At 45.0% G+C, this 12982-nt stretch overlaps 1 protein-coding gene across 5 annotated transcripts in view; it reads right to left on the bottom strand.

The window, feature by feature from the left end:
• The window catches only part of SGF29 (SAGA complex associated factor 29), a 93569-nt gene that overhangs the window by 20079 nt on the left and 60508 nt on the right, over positions 1-12982 (bottom strand). The window lies entirely within an intron of this gene.

Raw genomic sequence — 12982 nt, 5'->3', positions numbered from 1 at the left:
AGGGATGTGACCCCCTCCCCTTGGGAGGAGGCACAAAGAGGGTGTACCCACCCTCAGGGCTAGTAGCCAATGGCTACTAACCCCCCAGACCTAAACACGCCCTTTAATTTAGTATTTAAGGGCTTCCCTGAACCTAAGAATTTAGATTCCTGAAACTACAAGAAGAAGACTGCTGAGCTGAAAAACCCCTGCAGAGGAAGAACAGAAGACACCAACTGCTTTGGCCCCAGTCCTACCGGCCTGTCTCCTGCCTTCCAAAGAACCCTGCTCCAGCGACGCTTTCCAAGGGACCAGCGACCTCTGAATCCTCTGAGGACTGCCCTGCTTCAAGAAAGACAAGAAACTACCGAGGACAGCGGCACTGCTCCAAAAGAACTGCAACTTTGTTTCAAGGAGCAGACTTAAAGACCCCTGCAACTCCCCGCAAGAAGCGTGAGACTTGCAACACTGCACCCGGCGACCCAGACTCGACTGGTGGAGAACCAACACCTCAGGCGACTCCGAGACCGTGAGTAACCAAAGTTGTCCCCCCTGAGCCCCCACAGCGACGCCTGCAGAGGGAATCCCGAGGCTCCCCCTGACCGCGACTGCATGAACTCCATTTCCCGACGGCTGGAAAAGACCCTGCACCCGCAGCCCCCAGCACCTAAAGGAACGGAACTCCTGTGCAGGAGTGACCCCCAGGAGGCCCTCTCCCTTGCCCAGGTGGTGGCTACCCCGAGGAGCCCCCCCCTTGCCTGCCTGCACTGCTGAAGAGATCCCTTGATCTCTCATTGAAATCTAGAGAGAACCCGACGCTTGTTTGCACACTGCACCCGGCCGCCCCCGCGCTGCTGAGGGTGTACTTTGTGTGGACTTGTGTCCCCCCCGGTGCCCTACAAAACCCCCCTGGGTCTGCCCTCCGAAGACGCGGGTACTTACCTGCTGGCAGACCGGAACCGGGGCACCCCATTCTCTCCATTGAAGCCTATGCGTTTTGGGCACCTCTTTGACCTCTGCACCTGACCGGCCCTGAGCTGCTGGTGTGGTAACTTTGGGGTTGCTCTGAACCCCCAACGGTGGGTTACCTTGGACCCAAACCTAAGACTTGTAAGTGATTTACTTACCTGACAAAACTAACAAAAACTTACCTCCCCCAGGAGCTGTGAAAATTGCACTGTGTCCACTTTTAAAACAGCTTATTGTGTTTTATGTAAAAAGTATACATGCTAATGTAATGATTCAAAGTTCCTAAAGTACTTACCTGCAATACCTTTCAAATGAGATATTACATGTAGAATTTGAACCTGTGGTTCTTAAAATAAACTAAGAAAAGATATTTTTCTATAACAAAACCTATTGGCCTGGATTTGTCTCTGAGTGTGTGTTCCTCATTTATTGCCTGTGTGTATGTACAACAAATGCTTAACACTACTCCTTTGAAAAGCCTACTGCTCGACCACACTACCACAAAATAGAGCATTAGTATTATCTCTTTTTGCCACTATCTTACCTCTAAGGGGAACCCTTGGACTCTGTGCATACTATTCCTTACTTTGAAATAGTGCATACAGAGCCAACTTCCTACATACTCAATCCCCAAAATTAAGTAAACGTTCCCTATTTAAAATTCAGAGTACCCTTCGTAAACATACATAATCCAGAATATCGAGCTGCCACTAATATGTACTCCTGAGCCTACCGCTGCTCCTATAAACCCTTTACCAATCAAAAGCCACCATAAATGAACCAGCTCTTCAAATAAAACACAAAAATACTACTTTAAACAACTTCACCTCATAGCAAGTTCCTGCTTGCCCTTCACAGTATTTAACTGCCATCGTCAACATGTCTTCACCAGATACCATTTTCTGGAACTTGATTGACATTTCACATGTTTAACAGCCCATGAAGAAAAGGGGATGTATTTCACCCTGTGTCATTCTACTAGATAATCACTATGCACCTGCTTTGTTAAGTTCATCTCAGAAACAAAATTCAACCGTCATAAAGAAATGCAAATAATTATATCCATAGCAAGCCTGAAGGGGTTTTCTAAGGTTTAGCTACAACACACCAAGGACAAAGTTAGAAAAGTGATGCTCTTCTTGTATCACTGGATGCAATCTCTCATTGGTTCACCAATCTGTGTACTTCCTAGGTGGGGATAACTTAATTTCCAGGTTGACAGATAATGAAAATGTCACTTACCCAGTGTACATCTGTTCGTGGCATCAGTCGCAGTAGATTCGCATGTTCTGCAATAGCTCGCCATCTGGTGTTGGGCCGGAGTGTTACAAGTTGTTTTTCTTCGAAGAAGTCTTTCGAGTCACGGGACCGAGTGACTCCTCCTTTTGTCTCCATTGCGCATGGGCGTCGACTCCATCTTCGATTGTTTTTCCCCGCAGAGGGTGAGGTAGGAGTTGAATTGTAGTAATAGTGCCCATGCAATGGAGTGACTAAGTATGCACTTATTTAAGGTTGAGATGATACATATATAGATAATTGAAGGTAACTTCCAAACTGCTACAGGCTCCCGGGGAGGCGGGTGGGCACATGCGAATCTACTGCGACTGATGCCACGAACAGATGTACACTGGGTAAGTGACATTTTCAGTTCGATGGCATCTGTCGCTGTAGATACGCATGTTCTGCAATAGACTAGTAAGCAGTTATTTCCCCAAAAGCGGTGGATCAGCCTGTAGGAGTGGAAGTAGTCTGAAATAATGTCCTTAATACAGCTTGACCTACTGTGGCTTGTTGTGCGGATAACACGTCTACACAGTAGTGCTTGGTGAATGTGTGAGGCGTAGACCATGTGGCTGCCTTACATATTTCTTGCATTGGGATGTTTCCTAGAAAGGCCATGGTAGCACCTTTCTTTCTGGTTGAGTGTGCCCTTGGTGTAATGGGCAGCTGTCGTTTAGCTTTAAGGTAGCAGATTTGGATGCATTTAACTATCCATCTGGCTATACCTTGTTTTGAAATTGGGTTTCCTGCATGAGGTTTTTGAAATGCAATAAAGAGTTGTTTAGTCTTTCTGATGTTCTTTGTTCTGTCAATGTAATACATTAATGCTCTTTTGACATCTAATGTATGTAGTGCCCTTTCAGCTACGGTATCTGGCTGTGGAAAGAACACTGGAAGTTCCACTGTTTGAATTAGATGGAACGGTGAAATAACCTTTGGCAAAAATTTAGGATTGGTCCTTAGGACGACTTTATTTTTGTGTAGTTGTATAAAAGGTTCCTGTATAGTAAACGCCTGAATCTCGCTTACTCTTCTCAGGGAAGTAATGGCGATGAGAAATGCCACCTTCCAGGTTAGGAACTGTATGTCGCAGGAGTGCATGGGTTCAAAAGGTGGACCCATAAGTCTAGTTAGGACAACATTTAGGTTCCATGAAGGAACAGGTAGTGTTCTTGGTGGTATAATTCTCCTAAGGCCCTCCATGAATGCTTTAATGACTGGTATTGTATATAGGGAAGTTGAATAGGTAGTCTGCAGGTATGCAGATATTGCTGCAAGGTGAATCTTAATGGAAGAGAAAGCTAGGTTAGATTTTTGTAAGTGAAGCAAGTAACCCACTACATGTTCTGGAGTTGTGTGTAATGGTTGTATTTGATTAATATGGCAGTAGCAAACAAACCTCTTCCATTTACTTGCATAGCAGTGCCTGGTGGATGGCCTTCTTGCTTGTTTTATGACTTCCATACATTCTTGGGTAAGTTGTAAGTGCCCGAATTCTAGGATTTCAGGAGCCAGATTGCTAGATCCAGCGATGCTGGATCTGGGTGTCTGATCTTTTGGTTGTGCTGTGTCAACAGATCTGGCCTGTTGGGCAATTTGGTGCAGGGTACCACTGAGAGGTCTAGCAGCGTTGTGTACCAGGGTTGCCTTGCCCAAGTTGGTGCTATCAATATGAGTTTGAGTTTGCTTTGACTGAGTTTGTTTACCAGGTAAGGAAGGAGAGGGAGAGGAGGAAAAGCGTAAGCAAATATCCCTGACCAGTTCATCCATAGGGCATTGCCTTGGGATTGTTTGTGTGGGTACCTGGATGCGAAGTTTTGGCATTTTGCGTTCTCCCTTGTCGCAAACAAGTCTATCTGAGGTGTTCCCCAGAGTTTGAAATAAGTGTTCAGAATTTGGGGGTGAATTTCCCATTCGTGGACCTGTTGGTGATCGAGAGAGATTGTCTGCGAGTTGATTTTGTATCCCTGGTATAAACTGTGCAATTAGGCGAATTTGGTTGTGAATTGCCCAATGCCAAATTTTTTGTGCTAGCAGGCTTAACTGCGTGGAGTGCGTCCCTCCCTGCTTGTTTAGATAATACATTGTTGTCATGTTGTCTGTTTTGACGAGAATGTATTTGTGAACTATTATTGGTTGGAAAGCTTTTAGTGCTTGAAAAACTGCTAGAAGTTCTAGGTGATTGATATGCAGTTTTGTTTGATGTACGTTCCATTGTCCTTGTATGCTGTGTTGATCGAGGTGTGCTCCCCACCCTGTCATGGAAGCATCTGTTATTACGTATTGTGGCACTGGGTCTTGGAAAGGCCGCCCCTTGTTTAAATTTATGTTGTTCCACCACAGAAGCGAGAGGTAAGTTTGGCGGTCTATTAACACCATATCTAGAAGGTGACCCTGTGCTTGAGACCACTGCGATGCTAGGCATTGTTGTAAGGGCCTCATGTGCAGTCTTGCGTTTGGGACAATGGCTATGCATGATGACATCATGCCTAGGAGTTGTAATACCATCTTTGCCTGTATCTTTTGTGTTGGATACATGCGTTGTATGATGGTGTTGAAATTTTGAATTCTTTGTGGACTTGGAGTGGCTACTCCCTTTGATGTGTCTATTATGGCTCCCAGGTATTGTTGTACCTTGCGTGGCAGAATTTTGGATTTTGTGAAATTGACGGTGAACCCGAGTTTGAAGAGGGTTTGTATGATCGGATTTGTGTGATTTGAGCACTGTATGAACGAATGGGCCTTGATTAGCCAGTCGTCCAAATATGGGAACACATGTATTTGCTGCCTTCTTATGTGTACAGCGACTACCGCTAGACATTTGGTAAAGACTCTTGGTGCGGTTGTTAATCCGAAAGGCAGTACCTTGAATTGGTAATGTATTCCTTTGAATACAAACCTTAGGTATTTCCTGTGCGATGGGTGTATTGGTATATGGAAATAAGCATCCTTGAGGTCTAAAGTTGCCATGTAGTCGTGTAGTTTTAGCAATGGCAATACTTCTTGTAGTGTGACCATGTGGAAGTGGTCTGATTTGATGAAAGTGTTCACTACTCTGAGGTCTAGGATTGGTCTCAGCGTTTTGTCCTTCTTTGGTATCAGAAAGTACAGTGAGTAAACTCCTGTGTTTATTTGTGTGTTTGGCACTAATTCAATTGCATTCTTTTGCAATAGTGCCTGCACTTCTATCTCCAGGAGATTGGAATGGTGTGTTGTTAAATTTTGTGCTTTTGGTGGTATGTTTGGAGGGAATTGTAGAAATTCTATGCAATAACCATGTTGGATAATTGCTAGAACCCAAGTGTCTGTAGTGATTTCCTCCCATGCTTTGTAATAATGACCTATTCTTCCCCCCACTGGTGTTGTGTGGAGGGGGTGAGTGACATGTGAGTCATTGTTTAGTAGTAGGGGTTTTGGGGCTTTGAAATCTCCCTCTATTTCTAGGGAATTGCCCTCCTCTATATTGTCCCCGAAAACCTCCTCTATACTGTCCCTGGTAAGTGGACGGTGTTGCTTGTGAGGTGCTGGCTTGTGTGCTTTGACCCCGAAACCCCCCTCGAAAGGGCGTTTTACGGAATGTGCTGTAATTCCCTCTGCTCTGCGGGGAGTAGAGTGCACCCATGGCTTTGGCAGTGTCCGTATCTTTTTTGAGTTTCTCAATCGCTGTGTCCACTTCTGGACCGAACAGTTCTTTTTCATTAAAAGGCATATTGAGAACTGCTTGTTGAATCTCTGGTTTAAATCCAGACGTTCGGAGCCATGCATGCCGTCTGATAGTTACAGATGTATTAATTGTCCGTGCAGCTGTATCTGCAGCGTCCATGGAGGAACGTATCTGGTTGTTGGAGATGGTCTGTCCCTCCTCAACCACTTGTTTCGCCCTATTTTGGAAGTCCTTGGGCAGATGTTCAATGAGATGTTGCATCTCGTCCCAGTGGGCTCTGTCATAGCGCGCAAGTAGTGCCTGGGAGTTCGCGATGCGCCACTGGTTTGCAGCTTGTGCTGCGAGTCTCTTACCAGCTGCATCGAACTTGCGGCTTTCTTTATCTGGGGGTGGTGCATCTCCAGATGTGTGAGAGTTGGCCCTTTTCCTAGCTGCTCCTACAACAACAGAGTCTGGTGGCAGCTGTGTAGTGATGAAAACCGGGTCCGTAGGAGGCGGCTTATACTTCTTTTCCACCCTTGGTGTGATTGCCCTACTTTTGACCGGCTCCTTAAATATGTCTTTTGCGTGCCGGAGCATACCAGGGAGCATAGGCAGGCTTTGGTAGGAGCTGTGGGTGGAGGAGAGTGTGTTGAACAAGAAATCATCCTCGACCTGTTCTGAGTGGAGGCTTACGTTATGAAATTGTGCTGCTCTAGCCACCACCTGAGAGTACGCGGTGCTGTCTTCTGGTGGAGATGGCTTTGTAGGGTAGGCCTCCGGGCTGTTATCTGACACTGGGGCGTCGTATAGGTCCCATGCGTCCTGATCTTGGTCACCCTGGCTCATGGTGGTGTGAGCTGGGGAGTGAGATGGAGTTTGTGCTGGTGAAACGTTAATCACGGGCGGAGGAGAGGGTGGTGGTGTAATTCTTTTAACCACTTTTGGTTGTGGTGCTTGTTCCGTCTGGAACTCCAACCTTCTCTTTCTCCTAATGGGGGGAAGGGTGCTTATTTTTCCTGTCCCCTGCTGAATGAAGATACGCTTTTGCGTATGGTCCACATCAGTTGCTTGTAGCTCTTCCTCAAACCTATGCTTTTGCATTTGGGAGGTTAGCGAGTGCTCTTCTGTATAAGAGCCTGAAGCTGGGTCGCTTGCAGTTTGTTTCGGCGTCGAAACTTTGTCTGCGTGTTTTTTCGGCTCCGAGGTGACTTTTTTCCTTTTCGGGGCCGAAACCTCTCGGCGTCGATCTGTTTCGGTGCCGCTGTCTCGGCGTCGAGCCGTGTCCACACCGGCATCTCGGTGTCGAGGCTTGTCTCCAGCACTTTCTCGGTCCCGAGAAGGCTGCGTGCCGGTGTCTCGACCGGAGTCGGACGATCTCGGCACTGTTTGGGCCTTTTTCGGTGCCGACGGTCGGTCACCGAATTTATGGGTGGAGCCATGGCCTGGTGGCAGTGGCGTCCCCTGGGCCTTGTAAATGTTTCTTTGTGTGGTTTTCGACGTCTTACTCACGGTTTGTGTGTCGTCGAATCCTTCGGAGTCTGAGTCTTGGATCGAGAAGGTACCTTCTTCTTCCTGTTCCTCGAACTCCCGTTGGGCTGTCGGTGCGGACGCCATTTGAAGTCTTCTGGCTCGACGGTCTCGGAGTGTTTTTCGGGACCGGAACGCACGACAGGCCTCGCAGGTGTCTTCGCTGTGCTCAGGTGACAGGCACAGGTTGCAGACCAAGTGTTGGTCTGTGTAGGGGTATTTATTGTGGCATTTGGGGCAGAAACGGAACGGGGTCCGTTCCATCGGCGTTCCTCAGCACGCGGTCGGGCCGACCAGGCCCCGACGGAGGATCGAAAAACTACCCAGAAGGGCACCGGAGCTCTTCGATCTTCGATGCGGTGTTGGATCTAAGTACGCCGATCCCGAACGCAACAATACCGACGAAAATCTTCCGAAATTAACTATTTTTTCCGTTCCGAAACTCGGAGCGACAGGAACACGTCCGAACCCGATGGCGGAAAAAAAACAATCGAAGATGGAGTCGACGCCCATGCGCAATGGAGACAAAAGGAGGAGTCACTCGGTCCCGTGACTCGAAAGACTTCTTCGAAGAAAAACAACTTGTAACACTCCGGCCCAACACCAGATGGCGAGCTATTGCAGAACATGCGTATCTACAGCGACAGATGCCATCGAACCTTTATTTACGTACTGGACAAAAACGACTGTCCAATTTGACACATCACTCCCTCCTGCGGTTTGTCTTCTATGAACCCCTGGGGTTCTTAGTAAGTAGTTCTCTTCCAGGTCAAGTAATTTAATGTCATCACTGCCAGGTGGGTCTCTTGCTAAATTGGATTCCCTCAGATAGGTTTTCTGGGGTTGTTTTAATGAGTGTTTTGCCAGGGCGTCCTTGTTGGTTTCGGATAAACTCAGTTATGTTAGAGTGCTGTTTAGATTGACCATTTTGGGTTTTATGTTGGGATTTATGGCAGTCTCTGGAGTTGCTGCTGCCTACTAGATCACTTTATAATCAAAGTTCACATTTTCTCTTACAGAACAAAACTATGGTTACAATTATGGTAAACAATAAAGATAATGTAGGGCACAGACTGTTCCCTAGTTGTCCTACGTGCGTTTCTATATATGATGAACCAACACAGTGTGGATTCATTGGTGCTTTCTGCAATGCTTTGCTTTGTTCCTGCTTATTAGCAAAATACTGTGAGATACCTGTCAGAGTAGCTGGTGCTACTCAGGAGAGTTAGTCAGAAATACTGCTGCTGTTTCTTACCCTTGAGTAACAGGTGGAACCTGCTAACACTTTCACTGAGTTTTGGGATGTTTTTGTGCTTATTTACAGCTTTCAGTTGTATTTGAAACCAGCAGAACTGTGCCTTTTCAAATGTACTTTAATTTGTATTGATTTCACCAGTTACGCAAGTCAGTCAGCTTTATAGATATGAGGCATGAGTTTGTGAGCAGGCTATGGGGAATGGAGCCCTTTCAAATCTATGTTTTATGTTATTCAATTTAGCAATGGTTGGACAGGTTGTCACTCTTGCAAGCACCTTATATAGTATCATTCTTCTCAACTCACCTCTACCAATCGGCTGAACACCACCTCCGCACATCCATATTTACCAACTACTGGTGAGTAAGATCGCTGGCTGCCCCTTGTGGCTCCCATGACAGCCCGCCTGAGTTTGGGCCTCCGGGTTGTATGGCTTCCGAGATAGGGAACCGATCATCTGGTTGCCATGGATGGTTAACTCTCTGGATATTCTTTCTGACCACAGAAGCAGTTCAGCAACCTGGTTCTCTCCTGACCAAACAAAGGGCCTCCTTCAACCAGCTAATCCCTCCTCCAGTAACAGACTAGACTGCCCACTGTAGCCTATCAGTCGGAATCGCATTGATAGAAAGCTGTGGGGGCAAATCCATCACTGTAGCGAGAGGGGGCAGCCCTACAAACAGGTCTATGAACCGCAAGGCAGATCCATGCTGAAAAGCAAGCATGGCTAAACGATTTAAAAATCCAGAATCAACCGTCACTATCTCCTTGATCCTCTCCTCCCTTCCTCCTCTATCAGAAACAATGTAGTCTCAACCACACTAAAAAAGGAAATAATAATAATATTTTTTTTTTAAAAAGACTACTTTCAGCAACAAGGAACTGGACATAGTGATCAAAACAGAATTATCAGCAACTTCCACATGATACTGACAATTGAAACAAAAAGGGGTTATAAATAGTCTCAATAAGGAGCAGGCCACAGAGACTAAAATAAGACTAACAGCACACTATTAAGATCAGGACAATGAGAACGCCATTAACACCACCATCAAGTCAAATCTTGGAAAACCATCCAAACTAAAACCCACATTTCACATAATGGCTTGTTCACTAAACCTCCTTTAGTATAACAGCCCGTTTCATCAAACCCCCGTTAAGCTTCTCACATGTTTTATCTCTAAATCAGATTCAACCGCTCATTAAAACGCTTTCCCTGTGCTCATGCACCACACCAACAGAAACTCTCACTAGCCACATTAACATCACAGCCTGTGCATCGAAATAAAACCTCTTGTCCACGCCTCATTCCTTTTCAAAAACCCTGTAACCACCCCCCCCCATCTCAAATAACCACATTCACCCACTTTAAACTATGATGCATGCAGCACAACTCACGGTCTGCGAATACACACAATGCCGGTATAGCAGACCTCATCATAACTCACAACCTAGATATCTTTGTATCAAAGAAACATGCCTAAATGAGTTGTCTAATCCTTTTCTAGGCTCCTTAATGTCACCTAATTACGAATTTATTCTCAAGACCAGACACTAGAAACATGGAGGACTAGCCATCATCCACAAAAAATCCTTCATGTGCACTCAAATACCAACAACCAGCAAAAGTTTAAAAATCTCTCTAAAACCCTAACACTCAAACTCTCAATATCTTCATGTCTTATACAATCACCCATTTCAAATAACACCTATCTCAGATACCCCAACATTGACTGTATTAATACCAACTGTAGGCTCTACAATTCCCTAACTGTCATCATCCAATCACATGATCTAACAACAAACTGCCCTCCAGACTGACTGCAAAGGTTGAACCCATGACCTCATCATATCTAAGGAGGACAAAGCCCACTGCCAACACCCAATCACAACTGACTGATCGGACCACGTTCTCATCTCTTTTCTTTCTCCATCACCCTCCCATCCTCAACAAGGTTCGACTATCCTCCATCTTAAAACGAACCTTCAAAAAAATCTCTCCTCTAATCAGATTGAGGTGACTATTTCACACAAGTTGCTCGAACTACCTGATAACATGGACAAAAATCTCCAAGATACAACCATAGTATCTCACAGGCAGTGGACAGCCTGCCCCCTTGCACCCAAAACATCTATGCTTCATAACCTCACATCCCTGGTTTACCCCTTGAACTAAATACAAGAAATGCATGTACCTGAAAAACAGTGGGGACATTTTAACTCCCCAATAACCACATAAGGAAACTGTACGAACAATACATTGAACATCATACTTCTTGCACAGCTTAAGATCTCTTATAACCCCTCCAGAACCTTCTTCCATTTCATCCACTTCAACAGATTAGCGTAGACCAAGCGCATCCCAACTCCTCCCTGAGTAATGCAAGTCATTCTTAAATTTCTTTGCCAACAACATTTCTTTCTTGTGTTCTGCGTCACTCACTTCGGCCTCACAATCTACTATCATAGACAAAACAACAAACACCTGGAATATTTTCTAACTATTTCTCAATCTGACCTCATCATTGTTAAAAGCTTCTATGCTACCTCTTTTTACCATGTATTCATCAAAGCAAATTTCTCCTTATTATCTGAAGCCTGTGGTAAAAAACATCAACCTATTCCTCTGCCAAGGCACCTTCCCCATGCACTCAGATGTGGCCAAATATCTACCCTACCCAAACCCCACACCAACCTTGCAGAAAACTACAGACCGATCTCCAACTTCCCTTTGCTAGGAAAGACCATTAAAAAATGTGTATCCCTGCAACTAACCAAATTAGTTAACAAAAAATACCTACAAGCAATGACGTCAATCTGGGTTCAGAACTGGTTACAGAATTAAAACAGCTCTCTAAAAATCCCTGCTGATATCTGTGTGTTCTGGATAAAGGTGATTTCTGTCTGCGTGTTTACTCAACCTAACACCGGCTTTCAAGAAAATAAATCACTCCAGACAACTTAACCTTCTTGAACACATCAGTGGCATGGTCCTTTAATGGAATGTATCCTTCCTCTATAAGCGCTCAAAAATTGTAAAAAATTGATAACTGCATCTCTGACCCACCACCTATCCCTTGCGGAGAGTGTCAAGGATCCATCTTATCTCCCAGGTTCTTCATCCTATATGTCAAGCTGCCAGCTAAAATCTGCAAGGATTCAACTGTTGCCATTCACCAATATGCAGACGACACGCATGTTTACTGAAAATAACTAACTACCATCAATGACAGCATTCCTACTCAACATCTGATTTTTGATCGGGAAAAACAACTGACTCTCAACCCTAAAAAGATCAAATTGACCCTGTTCTCATCCAAATTATATAACCATGGTCCAACACATTAACAAAAATCGCAAAATGTCTAGCTATGTATGCTATGTATGAAATCAATCCTGCAACTAACCCATCTAAAAGCAGCTGCCCATACTTTATTATTGACAGACTTCAGCTATGCCGTCCTACCTTTTGCTTCACAGACTGCCCTCACTCCACTAAAAGCTGGCCTACATGCAGCAGCCAGACTACTCTCATCGACCAAGAAATTCAACCACATCTCTCAGATACCCACCGACCCACACTGGCCCCATATTGAATCCAGACTGAAATTCAAGCTGGGAAGCTTAGCTTTCAAAGCAATTCATGCAAAAGTCCCATCCTTCTTGTCCACCATTTACAAGACATGTGGCGGCTCAATGTCTCTAAGAAGTAAAAATATTTGTCTGGAAACACCTTTAATGCAAACCTACCATGCTCTACAGCAGTCATTCTCACAAGTGGCCCCCAACGTCTGGCAATGCTTACCTACAGATATTTGAACTAAACAAGCCATTCTCTATTTGGACATCTACTAAAAACTCACCTGTTCCAACTTTATCCAACATGGTAACCACTGCTTTTAAAGATTAAAAAGGAACACTCTCTATAATAACTAAGATATATAACTTGCTCACCCCTACCCTCTCTACCCCGTATCCTCCACCCTCTCCCACACCTTTCTGTAGTCTCACCTTCCTACCCCTCCTTTTCTCCCGCCATTCTACCTACAACCCCCACCACTTACCCCGCCCTCCTTTACCCACCCTTACCAACACTGATTTTTTTCCTCTTTTCATTACTCCTTACCCAGTACCAAAGTTATAAAATCTCTCATCTATAGTAACTTTATCTGTTCTATGCAAGACGCTACATAGCAGTTACTGTTAACATGTGAAGTGCATCTATATTTTTGGTGACTATGCGATTTAGAAATCTCCTAAAAATACATTTAATATGTAACTATCATGCACGGGGTTCTACCTTTCTTTCTCTTAAAGTGGCTTTC

The sequence above is a fragment of the Pleurodeles waltl genome, chromosome 7 (assembly GCF_031143425.1).
Source record: "Pleurodeles waltl isolate 20211129_DDA chromosome 7, aPleWal1.hap1.20221129, whole genome shotgun sequence".
NCBI lineage: Eukaryota > Metazoa > Chordata > Amphibia > Caudata > Salamandridae > Pleurodeles > Pleurodeles waltl.
Note: the sequence above shows the minus strand (reverse complement) of the source record. Positions and strands in the feature narration are given on the sequence as shown.